The sequence below is a fragment of the Podarcis cretensis genome, assembly GCF_951804945.1.
Source record: "Podarcis cretensis genome assembly, chromosome: 7".
Classification (NCBI taxonomy): Eukaryota; Metazoa; Chordata; class Lepidosauria; order Squamata; family Lacertidae; genus Podarcis; species Podarcis cretensis.
This window is the reverse complement of record NC_137176.1, coordinates 52,130,354-52,146,304: the sequence shown is the minus strand read 5'-3', so window position 1 is coordinate 52,146,304 and position 15,951 is coordinate 52,130,354. Positions and strand designations below refer to the sequence as shown.

The 15,951-nt window shown below is 41.6% G+C and overlaps 1 protein-coding gene and 1 long non-coding RNA gene across 7 annotated transcripts in view; both read right to left on the bottom strand.

The window, feature by feature from the left end:
• Positions 1 to 15,951, bottom strand: part of SPIDR (scaffold protein involved in DNA repair) — a 161,409-nt gene that overhangs the window by 62,180 nt on the left and 83,278 nt on the right. The gene's annotated exons all lie outside the window — the stretch shown is intronic.
• On the bottom strand, positions 7,727 to 15,044 carry LOC307219505. Of its 2 annotated transcripts, none has more exons than XR_013840450.1 (3): positions 14,904 to 15,044; positions 9,922 to 10,030; positions 7,727 to 8,419 (listed from the first exon to the last, which is right to left on the bottom strand). It is a non-coding gene; the product is annotated as an uncharacterized lncRNA (long non-coding RNA). The 2 variants fall into 2 exon arrangements; XR_013840451.1 differs by lacking the exon at positions 14,904 to 15,044 and adding an exon at positions 12,950 to 13,058.

Here is a 15,951-nt window from a genome sequence, read left to right as displayed (position 1 = left end):
CCCTTGAAAAAGAGTACTTAAATAATCAAGCAGAGGTAAGAACATGAGAAAAGTCCTGCTGAATCAGACCAATGGCCCATCTACTCCAGGATTTTGTTCCCAGTGGCCAACCACATGCCTATGGAAAGTCCACAAGCAGCACAACACTCTTCTCCTCACGTTACCAAGAAAATAATAATAATAATAATAATAAATTTTATTTATATCCCGCCCTCCCCAGCCGAAGCCGGGCTCAGGGCGGCTAACAACATTAAAACAGTGTGACATTATAAAACATTATAAAAATGAGTTAAAATCAAAATTAATGGCAACCATAAACTAAAGCTTTGTAAAGATTGCCAGAGGAGGGGGTCAGGCTGCGCCCTGACCAAATGCCAGGTGGAACAGCTCTGTCTTGCAGGCCCTGCGGAAAGATGTCAAGTCCTGCAGGGCCCTTGTCTCTTGTGACAGAGCGTTCCACCAGGTTGGAGCCGCAGCCGAAAAAGCCCTGGCTCTAGTTGAGGCCAGCCTAACCTCTCTGAGGCCTGGGACCCTCAAGGTGTTTTTATTTGAAGATCGTAAGTTCCTCTGTGGGGCATACCAGGAGAGGCGGTCCCGTAGGTACGAGGGCCCTAGGCCGTATAGGGCTTTGAAAGTAGTATTCAGAGGCATATTGCCTCCAATACTGATGGTATTATAACCAGTAGGACTAATAGTCACTGGCTGCCTTAATTTTCCATGAATTTGTCTAATCTTCTTTTAAATCTTTCCAACAAAACCAATTAAGCAATCTTCCTATCCAGCTGCATTTCGAGAGGAAAAAAATCATATGGGCATAACTATTTGCATGAAATAGCTTTACAAGAGCAGACTTGAAGCTTATAGCACCTTCATTATATGGCTTCCGGAGAATGCACCTCTTTACCCTGTTTTCTGACACTTGAGGGGCAATTTTTTTTAAAAAAAGGATCCGCATTAATTCTGTGATTGCAAGTTGTTTGAAATTGTTTTTAAGGTTGTAACCTGTCCTGGGACCTTAGGGAGGAGGGTGGTAAGTAAGTAAGTAAGTAAGAAAGAAAGCTGGAAAAAAAATGTGAAGGGTACTTAGCACCATATTTCATCAAGAGAAGATTTCTTGCCTTCCTAGGAAATGTTAGAGGGTGCAGAATAAAGATTGTCAAAGGATTAGACTTGGTTTGAGCATTACAGTACCAACCCCTAGGACGTAAGCAACTGCTCCTTTCTTGCATTATTAACATCCTAATCACTATATACAACACTTCTTAAAAACATTATCTGTTTGTCTGCTCAAAGGAGTTCTAACATGATGACCATGACAGGCTCTGGGCGAAGATGAGAGATCCTGTGCAGACCATATCAGTATCCAATTCCTGCTGGACGCTTGCCAGAAGAGCAATATTACAGCCTTGGTGGAGACTGTCGGCTCCCTTCGCCTTAGGGCTAATTTTGAAATATACTACAGATGCTGATGAAAAGGAAAGGGGTATGTTAGGACTGAAAGGAAAACAAGATGAATGAAAGAAAAACTCTTAACATGAACAGATTTTAGTTTTTCATTTATGTCTCACTGAACCCACACAGAACTCTTTATTTGAGCTCAGTTTTTGACACATCTGGCCTATTACTGAACCAGTGACTAGGTATTTTTAGCAGAAGTATGGACTCCTATAGTTCATTTAAAAACAACTACAATTAACTGTTGTTGTTGGCATCTGTCTGTCTCAAAAGACGGTGGAGAGCACCTCTGGGGTGAAGTTAGCAACAGTGACCTCCCCGTGATGCAAGCCCGGGCAGTGTATGTATAAGGGCCCTGGGCTGCCCAGATGACAAGATTCCCCTCTCAGCCTTGCTCATGTAGTCCAAAGGAAAGCAGAGCAAGACATTTTGCACCAAAATGGCTGCAGGAGTTGCCAGAAGGCGGCGTACAAGGCGCCATCCACCCGTCTTAGGGACTCCACTCCAGATTTATGTAGGATTTACTTCTTAGAATTTCTTCTTCTGAAGATATTCCGCAAGGCCAGTCCACTTCCGGGTGGGCTGGGCTGCAAGCAGACCACACGGTCTCTTGCTCACAAAGGGGGCTGGATGTTGCCCCGCATCATCAAGAGAGCCCCCGCCATGTCACGGCCCCCGGCCGACCAATCCGCTCAGCGGGGGGTGTGGCTTAGGCAATTTAACCAGCCGCGTGGCAGGGGAATGTCCTTCTGTGTTCCAGTTTTGAGGATTTCCCGCCCTCCCGCCCTCTTTCCAGGTCTTCGATATTGGCCTTGCTATGGACCTCAGTTGGTCACCATTGAGGGGCCTGGTAGGAATTTTTCCACTTGGCAAATTGGCACTGACCATTTGGTTTTTGCCTACCTCGTAGCAATTGTCAGAACTTCATAAGGTTTGGCTTTAGGCATTGGTAAAACCTTTTTCGGGGGAGGGGAGGTGTGGCCATCACCTGCCCCTCCATACTAAAGGGTATTCTATTAAAGGAATCCGGTGGTAATGGTTCCTGTCCGAAGCCTGGGTGGTGGCTAGGGCCATGGCACCACCTTCCAGTGACTCTAGGGGGAGCTTCCAGTTGATGTGCATCAACAAGTTTCCCCTACTGGTGGTTAACCCTTGTGAGACTTCCTGCAGGCGGGCAGGAGTCAGATATAGTCTGTTCAATTCCAATGCCTAAGCCAATACCACTCACATTCTGTAACCAATAAAGTTGCGGCCTAAATTTTGCCCATTAACCATTAGCCTAATACGCTGTGTCCTAGTGTCTTTATTCATCACGGGGGGAGGCCTTGGGGTCTTGACGTGCAACGGGACCAAAGGTGGACAAACTTCCCTAGAAGGAGCATGACATGTCCCCCAACAAAAGTACCACCCCTCTTCTAAAACCCACTACAATTAATAGAAGTAAACATAAAATCTAGGGCCAGATACAACTAGTTGGCACTAGTGGCAGCCAGTGCAATGTGTCCTGCTAAATTGGCTACGGAGAAAAGCACATAGGTGGAGGAGACGGGGTATGAGTAAATTTATTGAATAAAGTCAATAATATGACTTTATTACTACGCTTCAATCCAAGAGTGGCTAGCATGAAAGGAAAGACAATTCCAATCACACAATTTGGCCCCCAATTTCCTATTCACCCATTCAGCTATGGTGAGCTATAGTCTCTTCACTACATCTCATGCCATTCCAGAAGATCCCTCAACCCTTAGGAATGGTGAAGGGGTGGGGATGGTACAACAGGCTGGCAGTTCGGAGTTCAAGGCAAAAAACAACAACACCCATTCTGTGAGTGGAACTCTGCTTCTGGTTCATAAGCTTACCAGTATTATTTTATGTGGAATGAAGTCTAGTAATTGCAGAACACCAACAGGAGAGCAGAAATAAACTATTTTGAGTGCGTCATCTAGGCTTCCCAAGTTTTCTTCCACAGAATACCTAGTGGTAGCCTCAAAACAAATGTTTTTATGGAAGGGAGAAGTACTAAAAACACCAGCCTACAACATTTTCCCACTCACAAGTGTAGATTTACAACTTGCTTCATGCTACTGGTGTACTGAATGCCTTAATGCAGAATTATCACCCTTGAAGCTAAATATTAAAATCTTAATCTTTTCAGAATGCAAAAGAGTTCTCTTCTGCACTTTAAAGTTTTACGTGCCTGTGTTGGATAACAGAAATGATGGATGAGAAAATAGAAAAGAAATCAAGTAGAAAAACAAGCTTTGCTTTTAGTAAATAAATATATAGTTCTGCAATTATTTTTATTCTCTGCATGAGTAAATTCCTACACTAGTAAGTTCTGTCTCTCAGGCTATGAGCCTCGCCTGTACACTCAACAACGTATTCACTGCTTCAATGAAATGCAACTGGAGAGAAGGTCAACTTCCTCAGGCCATGAAGATTCAGAGACATTGAGATAAGAGTCTACTGACGTGAGAGAACAAAACCAGAAACCAAATAGAGGCATTGAATTTTCAAAGATACTTGCATTCATATATGGAGGAGAAAGAGACATTTTGATGTAGATAAATTCACTGCTCTCAAAGTTCTAGAATTAAGAGAACAATTCCACAGTCACTTTAGTTAACCTACAAATAGAGTAATTAATGTTAATCCTGCAACTAAGCCAGAAATTTGCTTCTGTATCCCCTTTTTCTTGGGGTGGAAGGCCATACCAAATTCTCTTTTCCTCCTCTGTCTCTGGCCTGGTGACACCTCTTGACCCAGTAGAGAAAGACACCCTCATAATCCTTTACCTTCTAAGCTGTTTGATTCCACTATCACGGGGAAGGATGTTCCAGCCCCTATATCAGACAGGATAGTTTTACAGGGCAGTTTTGGCTTTACAAAACTCACAGCTTCTGTTTACCTGGCAGCAGACCAGTTACTTATAGGGGCTGAAAAGTAATTTAATATGAAGGCAATTACCATCCATTTACCTGTGAGTAAGCCACCTGAACTAAGCAGGACTTAATTCTGAGTAGACATGGTTACGACTGCATTGTATAGTACAAGCTAGATTTCAAAGGAGCAGAGGAACCAGAGACCAAATTGCAAATCAGCCCTGAGTGCTCACTTGAAGGACAGATCCTGAAGCTGAGGCTCCAATACTTTGGCCACCTCATGAGAAAAGAAGACGCTCTGGAAAAGACCCTGATGTTGGGAAAGATTGAGGAGAAGGGGACGACAGAGGACGAGATGGTTGGACAGCGTTCTCGAAGCTCCGAACATGAGTTTGATGAAGCTGCGGGAGGCAGTGGAAGACAGGAGTGCCTATGCGTGCTCTGGTCCATGGGGTCACGAAGAGTCGGACACGACTAAACAACAACAAAACTCAGTTAAGGAATAAAGTCTTAAATCTAAAGAGGAAGCTTTCCTTCACATCATATATATGTTTTCATAATCCACAATCAACATTTATGTCCAAAACATTTATGTCCCAACCATAAATGTACACATACAGCAGTACAGCACAGAGCAGTGCACTAAACCAGTAATTCTGGGAAGGCTTGGATCAGGGATCAGTGGCCAAGGATGAAGGGAGTTGGAATACAACAACATCTAAAGCAGCAGTTCTCAACCTGTGGGGCCCAGATGTTGTTGTATTACAACTTCCATCACCCCTGAGCTCTGGCCTTGCTAGCTAGGGGTGATGGGAGTTGTAGTTCAACAACATCTGGGGACCCACAGGTTGAGAACTGCTGCTCTAGAGGTTCACCAGTTCCCTATCCCAAGCACAGATGACTCTGTTGCTGTATTTATATTGACTGAAAACAAAATAACCCCTACAATATTATTCAAATCCATGGCAATTGCAATAGTAGCTTAATTTTCAGTTTCTAGAATAGCAAATAAAAGTGGCTCCAAAAGAATGGAAACCATTTTGCCTCCTTCTCAGGCTTTACAACTTTTCATGTGATACTAGGAATAAAAAAAGCAAATGTGGATGTGCCCCAGATCAGATTCCATAGAAATGCAAGATTGGATATCAGTATGTGAACAGATTTGTTCTTCTATTGTCTATATATGTTCAATTTGTGATCTTTGGATATTACATAAAGATAGTGTCTTAAACCATCAGTCAAGCACCAGAGCTCGTATTATTATTTCAAACAAATGACGCAATGGAACAGCATGCTTTCAATCACACATTCCACTACAAAGGAATTGTGCATAATTATTTGGTGCTGTAACAACAAGATGAAGGTTAACTTTACAATTACATGAAAAGAAAGTATTGTTAAAATGTTTTCAGTGATATTCAAAATCACATTTTAGATTAAAAACTGTTACTTAATTCTGAATATATTACACATCCTATATTCTTATATACACGTCCTATATTCTTAACTCAATCTCAACATGGGCAAAATATCCAGATTTCTCTCTCTCTCTCTCTCTCTCTCTCTCTCTCTCTCTCTCATTAGCTATGCTTCAACGCAACTCTAGAGTGGTAAACCAGAGGTGGCTAGCAGTTCAGGGGTTTTACCCAGACCTCCAAACAATTTTTTCCAGCCCCTCCAAAAACCCACATTTTGGCAGCAGTAGCAAAAAGAAAGAAAATTGAAGTAGGCACACTACCAGTATGGAAGGAGAGGTCTAAACCCTGATGGGAATGCAAATCATGCCCCCACCATCAATAATTTGATGAGTGGGAACAGATGATAACCCCCTATTCTGCATGTGTATGCCTGAGTGTTGTCAATGTGATACATATCCACTTCTAGAGCCCTTGGGGCAAAAGATTAGCCACTCAGTCATAGCAATTGGAGGGAGGGGGCAGAATGCCAGTTTTATCTTGCTCAGCATTATCTACACAGACAGGCAGCAGTTCTCCAGAGTTTCAGGAAAAGGTTTTTCCCAGCCCTACCCAGAAACACCAGGGACTGAACACGACTAGGCAAATTAAACTGCACACAAGCTGCAATCTAACCAGAGTGGCTGCCTTGCTGTTTCATACTAACCAGTGCATGTATGTTTCTCCTGAACAAACCGGGAAGCTTAAAACAAATCTTGGTTGTTTGTTTGCTAGTTCAGATGCAACACTAAGCTTGATGCTCCATTATTTGTTTCTCCAACTGGAGGAAGAGAGGAGCAAAGTAGCAGAGCACAAGTTGCATGCAGCTCATGGACAGACTGATTTGTTTAACCATGCTTTATGGCCTCTCTGAGTTGCAATTAGGTGCCCTGGACTCTCAATGCATTTTCTGTTCTTCCACTATGTGAACAATCATAAACATTTTCACCCTCGTTCCTGGAGGATGATTTGTTCCAAACTGAAAACTATTCAAGATCTGTTTGGCTTTCCTGCCGCAATCAGTTTAAAAGATGCTCTGCCACCTTTTTAAGGTTTTCAGGGCTTCACACGGTCCATAATTAAATATAGAACTTGCTGCCACAGGAAGAAGTGATGGCCACCAACTTGGATGGCTTTAAAAGAGGACTGGATGAATAAATTCATGGAGGATTATGCTATCAATGGCTACTAGTCATGATGGTTATGTTCTGCCTCTACAGTCACAAGCAATAATATTTCTAAATACCAGTTGATGGAAGCCACAGAAATGGACAGTGCTCTTGAGTTCAAGTTCTACATGCCAGTGTCCTACAGGCATCTGGCTGGCCTCTGTGAGAACAGGATATACAAAAAAGTTCTTTACACCTTGTATGAATTGTTATCCAAGAGCTTTACCTAACAATCATGTGTTTGGCCAGGGTCATTTTAGAAGAATAGCAGAAGAGTAGTGCAGGCACAAGGTTAAAAGTAACACACATTTTTTTGGATGTGTGCTGTAATTGTTCATTATTCTTTCGGTTTTTTGAATATTTAAATATACAAAACTGAATATAAAAATGGGGAAACAGCAGACTTACTTTGCTCACATTTTGAGTTGCAACAAAGTAAAACACAATATTTCAAAGGAGTCAGCTACCACGAATAAATAGCATTTGCGCACCGCCCTGAGATCTTTTGATGAAGGGTGGTATATAAATCTAATAAATAAAATTAGTAAAAATAATAATCTTTTAGATTTCAGAAGCTGAAAACCTTTATCTCTAAGCCTTTACACATGAACATAATACTCATACTAGCACTTTTAAAAAGCTAACCTGATAAACTAAAAAGCAGCCATGTTGAAATTTGTTTTAATGTATTTTGACATGCTACTCAAACAGAGCTTATGAAGAAAAGTTGAAATTTTATGAGAGTATCATACAATGGAACTATGAGTTGACCTCTGGCACAGAACATAAATGAACTCATTCACCTCTGTGAGTTTCCCCCTCTTTTCCCCCAGGATTCTGTTCTCCCAGGGAGTTGCTCATTTTAGTCAGTTACGGTACTTGGAAGAAGGCAGACAGCCAAACTGCAAACACAATGACTGGATTGAGTTCTTAAGCAAATACACAAGAATGGCATTCAATCTCTTACAAGAGGAATAATTTTCATCATAAGTGTAACAAGAAACCTGGTCTAAAGCAAGGGTAGGTCATCCCTTAAAACAGATATTTTGTTTTTTAGGAGCAAACTTTCATCTAATGATAACCCAAAAGAGCAAAGCAGGAGACCTCTAAAAACCACAAACATTTATCTCACAGTAAGTAAGTGGAGCAGGAGCCAGCAAATTTATCTGTTAAATGGTTGCGAACAGGCTAGCATCAAAGAATGGGCCGAGACAGAGCCAAAGGTAATAGTGGAGAAAATTACATTAGCGAGGCTCTATAAGAACTCACCTAATATTGAAAACAACAGCACCCTACACCCAAAGCAGATTCTACGCTTAACAAATAAGGAAAAAAACTGATCAGGATTCCTCTCATTCTCCACCCTACTACTCTGGTGTGTTTTGTTGCTTTTTTTTAGTTTGTAAGCCTGAGGGAAGGGTCTGACCCTCGTTTTTATTTTGATGGGAGAAGTATTCATCTGAAAAGCAGAATAAAAGTATAATAAAACAAGTTAGTGTTATAAAGGAGACTTACAAAAAACAGACAAAATTTCTCATAGAGGATCAGGACATTCTAAAAGCTTCGACTTATAAAAGCAGTTGTCCTGAGGAAGAGTCCTCAGGGAGCGTCCTCCCACCCCCCAAAAAAGTTTTTTAAAATAGTTATAGCTGCAGAAGCCTCCCACGGCAATATTAAGTAAAGGTAAAGGTAAAGGTACCCCTGCCCGTACGGGCCAGTCTTGACAGACTCTGGGGTTGTGCGCCCATCTCACTTAAGAGGCATGGGGCCAGCGCTGTCCGGAGACACTTCCGGGTCACGTGGCCAGCGTGACATCGCTGCTCTGGCGAGCCAGAGCCGCACACAGAAACGCCGTTTACCTTCCCGCTGGTAAGCGGTCCCTATTTATCTACTTGCACCCGGAGGTGCTTTCAAACTGCTAGGTTGGCAGGCGCTGGGACCGAGCAGCGGGAGCGCACCCCGCCGCAGGGATTCGAACCGCCGACCTTTCGATCGGCAAGTCCTATTAGTTGCTGACAATACCTAGGATTCTCAAAGTTCTGGGATTTCTTGTCAATAGCAGAATATACGGTACTTCTAAAGTCCACTAGTCACCACCAGCAGGACAACCCTGTGATTCCCACCCCCCTCATCTGACAAAATAGAAGTCTGAATTCAAGCAGGCTAGACAGGTGGATGAGATGATCTAGAGCAATTTGCCATTGCCTCTATTCGTCTCTTCCTTTACTCTTTGCTCCCCCATGTCTTTATTTTGAGTGTAAACTCCTTGGTGTAGGGATATGTTAAACCACTACTTAGTATGGCAGTGCACATAAACGACACTTTATTTACACTAAATAAATAGGGTGGGGGGCGCCAAGCCTATCTTGAGCTAAATTGAAATATTCTCCCCTTCTGAAGCAAGCAAGCGCGTGCGCGCGCACACACACACACACACACACAAATATGCACATTTTGAGACTTCAGAGACTTGACTTCAATTTCTTGGTGCATCTGGTGAAAGCCTCCACTCACAACTCCAATCCCACCCTGAGGAATGGATTATAAAACCTCTGTGAGGCGGGTGAGTGATGGGCATATCACCCCTAAATGGAGGGCACGCTTCAGGGGACCCACTGGGAAAAAAGGGGAGCTAGGGAGCTCAGAGAGTCTGGAGAAATCAGAGGTAGGCTGGGGGAGGATTGATCAAGCGCTTCCTGGCCCTATTCATTGTCCCTCAGCTCAGGAATAAAGAATTATAGAAGTCCTCCTGGAAATTCCTAGGTGAATGCTTTGCTGGTTTAGGTTCCCTAATTAGACTAAAAACAGTGATGGGGGTGGGGAGAAGAAGAAAACATCAGTCTTCTTTCTCATTCCTCTATGTTAAAGTTTTTAGTTTGCTTTTCAAATAACAATGTTGCTAACAAATGGCTTTGGAAGAGGTCTCACTGAGACCTGCCTGCTCCAAGGCAGGAAACATACTTGTTAGATGAGAAAGTCCACCCTCACCCAGGAAGTTAGTGTCCTTTTTCTGCCTTCTGTTGACCCAGAGAAGGGGACTTCCCAATCCTTTCAGCATGTCTTGCTGCTCCTGGTAGAGAATACACACACACACACACACACACACACACACTCACACAGAGTACGGGCATTTATTTCATTTGTTTATCAGTGAGGGAGTTCAACTATAGATAACAATTTATATTTCAAACTCTCCATTCTCAAATATCCCACAAGGACTATAACACGTATGATTAGGGGTGAGGGATTTGCTGATTAACTATTCCAATATTCTAACTAAATAAACACATTTGGAAGGAATGTATTCCTCCTTGACACAATTTTAAGCTGTGCTTGTACAATCCAGCTTCAGAATGTGAAAATCTGCAATATTGTCAATGTACGCATGTTAAGAGTGAACAAACACTTTCGTCACAGACATTTTAGATTAAGTATTCCAAGTACAACCACAAGAATAACACTACCAGCACACATCAACACATTATTTCCCGTTCCTGCTATAACAATTTTAACCTCTTTCTGCAAAACAAATCACGTGCAGCAACAGCTTTCCAAATGAAAGATTTGTTAACACTGGAATGTTCCTGCTCATCCTGGCTTTTCACTTCTAAACTCAACAAAAATGTTATGCATTTCAAAACTATGCCTGCAAGCACAGTTCAGATAAAAGTGACTTTATTGTGGCTGTTCACTACATTAATTAAAAAGTAGTTATTTGACTTCTATTTACATACAAACTGGGATGTTCTTTGAATACAGACTGTACCCATCATAGGATGAAACATCTAAATATCATTTCTGACATTTGGCTTATGACTTACGCTCCTCCTCAATGAACCGTGGAACAAATTCCAAACACCGCACTGACATTGACAAGACAGCATGTTCTTTCTATATTAAAAACATTGCATAGTCTTGTAAAGAATGCTAAATGCCTTAACAGAAAACGCTTTGAACCAAGGGCTTTCCTACACTAAAAACTACTCACTGCTTGAAAAGCTTAACTTTGTGTGGACAATAATGATTTCTTTCTGTTACCTAAGAACAGAGATCAAATCATTTCATTACAAATAAACTATAACCTGAAATTTGACTGAAGGCTAAAATGTAAAAAGGTAAAGGTAAAGGTACCCCTGCCCATACGGGCCAGTCTTGACAGACTCTGGGGTTGTGCGCCCATCTCACTTAAGAGGCCAGGGGCCAGCGCTGTCCGGAGACACTTCCGGGTCACGTGGCCAGCGTGACATCGCTGCTCTGGTGAGCCAGAGTCGCACACGGAAACGCCGTTTACCTTCCCGCTGGTAAGCGGTCCCTATTTATCTACTTGCACTTTGAGGTGCTTTCGAACTGCTAGGTTGGCAGGCGCTGGGACCGAGCAGCGGGAGCGCACCCCGCCGCAGGGATTCGAACCACCGACCTTTCGATCGGCACGTCCTAGGCGCTGAGGCTTTAACCCACAGCGCCACCTGCGTCCCCAGGCTAAAATGTAATTCTACTCAATGACACATTTTAACACATTGCAGAAAATCTTAGAAATGATTAGTATTAATATTTATTTACAAATTGCTGTTCATATGGAAGCAGAGTTTGTAACAATGCATAACACACAATGCAACACAAACATTAATTGGGAACTCCTAGATGGAGCATATGTTCATATATGTACATACATGATGACCATGTAAAGGGACCCCTGACCATTAGGTCCAGTCGTGACCGATTCTGGGGTTACGGTGCTCATCTCGCTTTATTGGTCGAGGGAGCCGGTGTACAGCTTCCGGCTCATGTGGCCAGCATGACTAAGCCACTTCTGCCGAACCAGAGCAGCGCACGGAAACGCCATTTACCTTTCCGTCAGAGCGGTACCTATTTATCTACTTGCACTTTGACGTGCTTTTGAACTGCTAGGTTGGCAGGAGCAGGGACCGAGCAACGGGCGCTCACCCCGCCGTGGGGATTCGAACCGCCGACCTTCTGATTGGCAAGTCCTAGGCTCTGTGGTTTAACCCACAGCGCTACCCGTGTCCATGTACTACTAGGCAAATACTGGCTGTGTTCACGCACAATCATTTACTATGGATATGTATATACTTTCCTTCTTCCCAAATGTGGCTTGTCTGAGCAACACACAACACGATTCTCGGTTTGGATGCAACATTAAGCCATGGATTACTGTTTGTTGCTCACACACAAACTAGAAGAAGAATAAAGTATGAGTAATCTCCACATTCACAATAAACTATAAACTATTGTTTAAGATGCAGCCGATAAAAACATCAACTAATAAGTTTAATTTGGCTCTAAAAAGTTATAATGTGTGATACAGAACTAGTTCCTGAGGTAAAGTTCAGGAAGACCCCCACTGCCTCTGTAGTATTTGGTCAACATTAGATAAAACATATATTTCTGCTTTAGAATCTATGTGCATTTGGAATTTTTCCTTTGAAGTGAAAGTGACTACTACCATTCATATTACAAATTCTCTTTTTTTATTTTTGCATAAATCCAACATATGATCCATGAGGTTCAAAACAGCTTCCTAAAACGTGAATCAAATATTGGTAGACTATACAATTCCAACACGTTTTTTGGATCTATGGGTGATATCAAACTAAATGACATATTGAAATTAACGGACTTTAGTAACTTGTCCATTGATTCCATTGAAGGTGGGAAATCGCCTTCTTATTTACATCTTTAAAGCCACTATGATCTACTGTTAACAGCTGAAGTGCGTTTTACAAGGCCTTAACAATGTTTTTTAGGGGGAGGGGACAGACAGCAAAGGGCAGCAATGTCAGAAAAACAATTTGCTTTCCAAATACTAAAAATAGATAAAGAAATAACTCAAACTGTGAAATGTCGGTCAGCAAGCATTTTATGCTAAGCAAAACAGCCTCCCCCCACCTTGCTAAAAATAAAATTGTATGTTACTGCAATACTTTTCAGTTGCTTCAGCCAAGAACTCCAAAACCTCCCTGAAACTAACCTCAGCTGGATAACTTGCTTGTGTACTATGAGTCAGCAGTTCTCAACATTTCTGGAAATTCCTCAGTGTTAACTCCTCCCATATAGCAGGAAACTGCAGATCCAATTCAGTGTATACCAGGAAACACACAAAGATTTGCACATTTCACTGGAGCCACATAAGCATTAGATTACATTTTTGGGCAGTTACCAACTATGCTGCTTTCAGTGATTCTCTTTGTTGCAGAAAAATAATGCTTAGTTATTTTCAAAGTGGGAATATTTCTTCTTCATCAGTGAACATTGTATATAAAGATATGAAACGTAAGCACTGTTCAGCTTATGAGTAAGTTATTCTTTAGACTTACCTATGTGATTTAAGCCTCAAAGACAACATCAAATAGCAAAGCATAAAATGTTCATATTATACTGAACCTTAAGCCCAAGATATTGGTTTCAAAACTTGTAAAGCTGTTATGTAGTACGACTACTCCCAAAATAAGGGTGTTCAGATACAAAACAGGACATAAGAGTGGTTCTTTGAAATGTTATACAAAAAACACACCAGCAAGTACAGATTTCTCATTACTGCATGACAAGCAATCCCTGGCCAAAAATCCCTCTTCTACACAATTATTAAGGTACAGGACCTTTGTTTTCCTTTGCACGGAGTCATCCTATCATTCAGGAGAGTGCTTGTTTTATAACATGGGTAGGCAAACTAAGGTCCAGGGTCCGGATCCTGCCCAATCGCCTTCTCAATCTGGCCCGCGGATGGTCTGGGTATCAGCATATTTTTACATGAGTAGAATGTGTCCTTTTATTTAAAATGCATCTCTGGGTTATTTGTGGGGCATAGGAGTTCATTCATTTTCTCTCTCTCTTCAAAATCTAGTCTGGCCCCCCACAAGGTTTGAGGGACAGTGGACCGGCCCCCTGCTGAAAAAGTTTGCTGACCCCTGTTTTATAATAAATAACGTAAAAGGAATGATTCATACCAATGCTTTGTAGCTTGAGAATATTAAAACAACAACAGCAATGCAATAAGCTTTGGATTCCCAGTCAGAAACATTCCAGGACCTAAGTATATTTTCTGCAGTCTTGTTCTAGTGCCTATTAATGCACTTAGAAGTACGAAGTGCTAGGTAGATAATATTGAAATTTTGAACCCTTTGATGCCGTCTTGTCATCCCATTGCCACTACCATGCCTCCTTGCCTGCAATATTAATTTGGCAAGACATGCCTACCACATATAAGATGCACTTGTTGTATTACAATCTTCAGTGCAGAATGTCATGTACCACAAAAGGATCACATGGAATTCAGTTTTAATAAATAATGTTCACAGAGGAACTTCATCCCAGCAATATTATTTGTCCAAATTCTATAGTTAGACGCTGCTGTCAGACTAATTACTGGTGTCCTCAAGTGGGTGGAATTCAGTGTAGTGCTATGGCACAAGAATTTCAGCTTGCCAAACAGAATGATTCCCCACTCCTCTATGCCAAGTGCTTTTCTGGAGGCTCTTCCAAACTCCTGAACCAAATTCAGGGGGACATGAGGAATGTGGAAGAGGGGGGGGGGAACCACATTGCACTAACGGAAGTCTTTACACAGGCCTCCACAACTGGAACTTGGTAGCTGAATCCAGCCCAGTTAGAACAAACGTAAGAAAAATATTCTCATCCAAGATCATGGAAACTTCTGGCTCCATATAAGAAGCTTTGATAAAAACAGCAGAAAGAACAATGTAGAATGCACACTTATGTGTCATTTCCCTCAATAAACCGCAGCCAATGTTTGCTAGAGGATAGTGGTGTGACAAGAAACAAGCAGTTGTCTGATATGGTCTAAATACCTTTTGATATTTTATCTAGGGATGCTAGAACCAATCACTTTACACTCTGAAAAAGTCTTGATGGGCCCAGAATATTTTCTGAAGTCCACCAAAAACTCTAGACTCAAAGCAACCAACCTGCACACTGCATAAACCTCCAGAGTTTCACCAAACCAATCACAAAATTGACTCAAAGATGCACTGGTACATCACATACTACTTCATCAATTCGACAATGTCATCACAACATTCCAGAGATCTCTGAAGCATCACACAACAATGCAGAGTTGATGACACAGCTGACCTGCAAAGTGTATCAGATACTTTTAAAGATGAATGGTGAAATTTGGCATGGCCTAGGGACATCACCAGGTCACAATAAGTCTTAGTACACATGGACAAGTAGAGATTTGCTCCAGAATATTGTGATGAGATCCATAAGCCACATCCACATTTATGGCAATTTCTAGTGCTCCCTAGAAATTTTTGACTAGAATCCATTCTGGTCCAGACACAATTCCTCCCGATATGGAACTTAAATCCCAATCTAGCTTGAATTTCAGTGAGTGAGGAATCCTCAGAGAATTCTCAGTAGGGCCCCACATTTCATGTTATAAGGTAAGGAATAGCCATTAACTTCAGATGCTCCATTAATATTTTGCTCAAATTAAATATGCAGTTTCACTGGTAATGCTAGAGACAGCAGATGCCAAACTAAATACTTTGCAAATAAATAAATAAATAAATAAATAAATAAATAAATAAATAAATAAATATATATTTGTACCCCGCCCACTCTGGGCGGCTTCCAACAAAGATGAAAAATACACTAAAATGTCACATATTAAAAATTTCCCTGAACAGGGCTGCCTTCAAATGTCTTCTGAATGTCAGGTAGTTGTTTATCGCTTTGACATCTGATGGGAGGGCGTTCCACAGGGCGGGCGCCACTGTTGTTATATATGTGAACAACTAAAGATATTCACTCTTCCGTTTATAATCTTTAGTATCACTACATTTCTCATTTCATGATGAACTGAATATATTATTTTACAGCAATAACAACATAATTAAGAAGTATGTATCTTATTGGCCCTTTTATATTGCACAGCTTTCTGCTAAAAGAGACTTCCTGCCCTCAAATTATTCTCCAAAAATACTAGTCTAAAGCTCAGTAACAAAACAA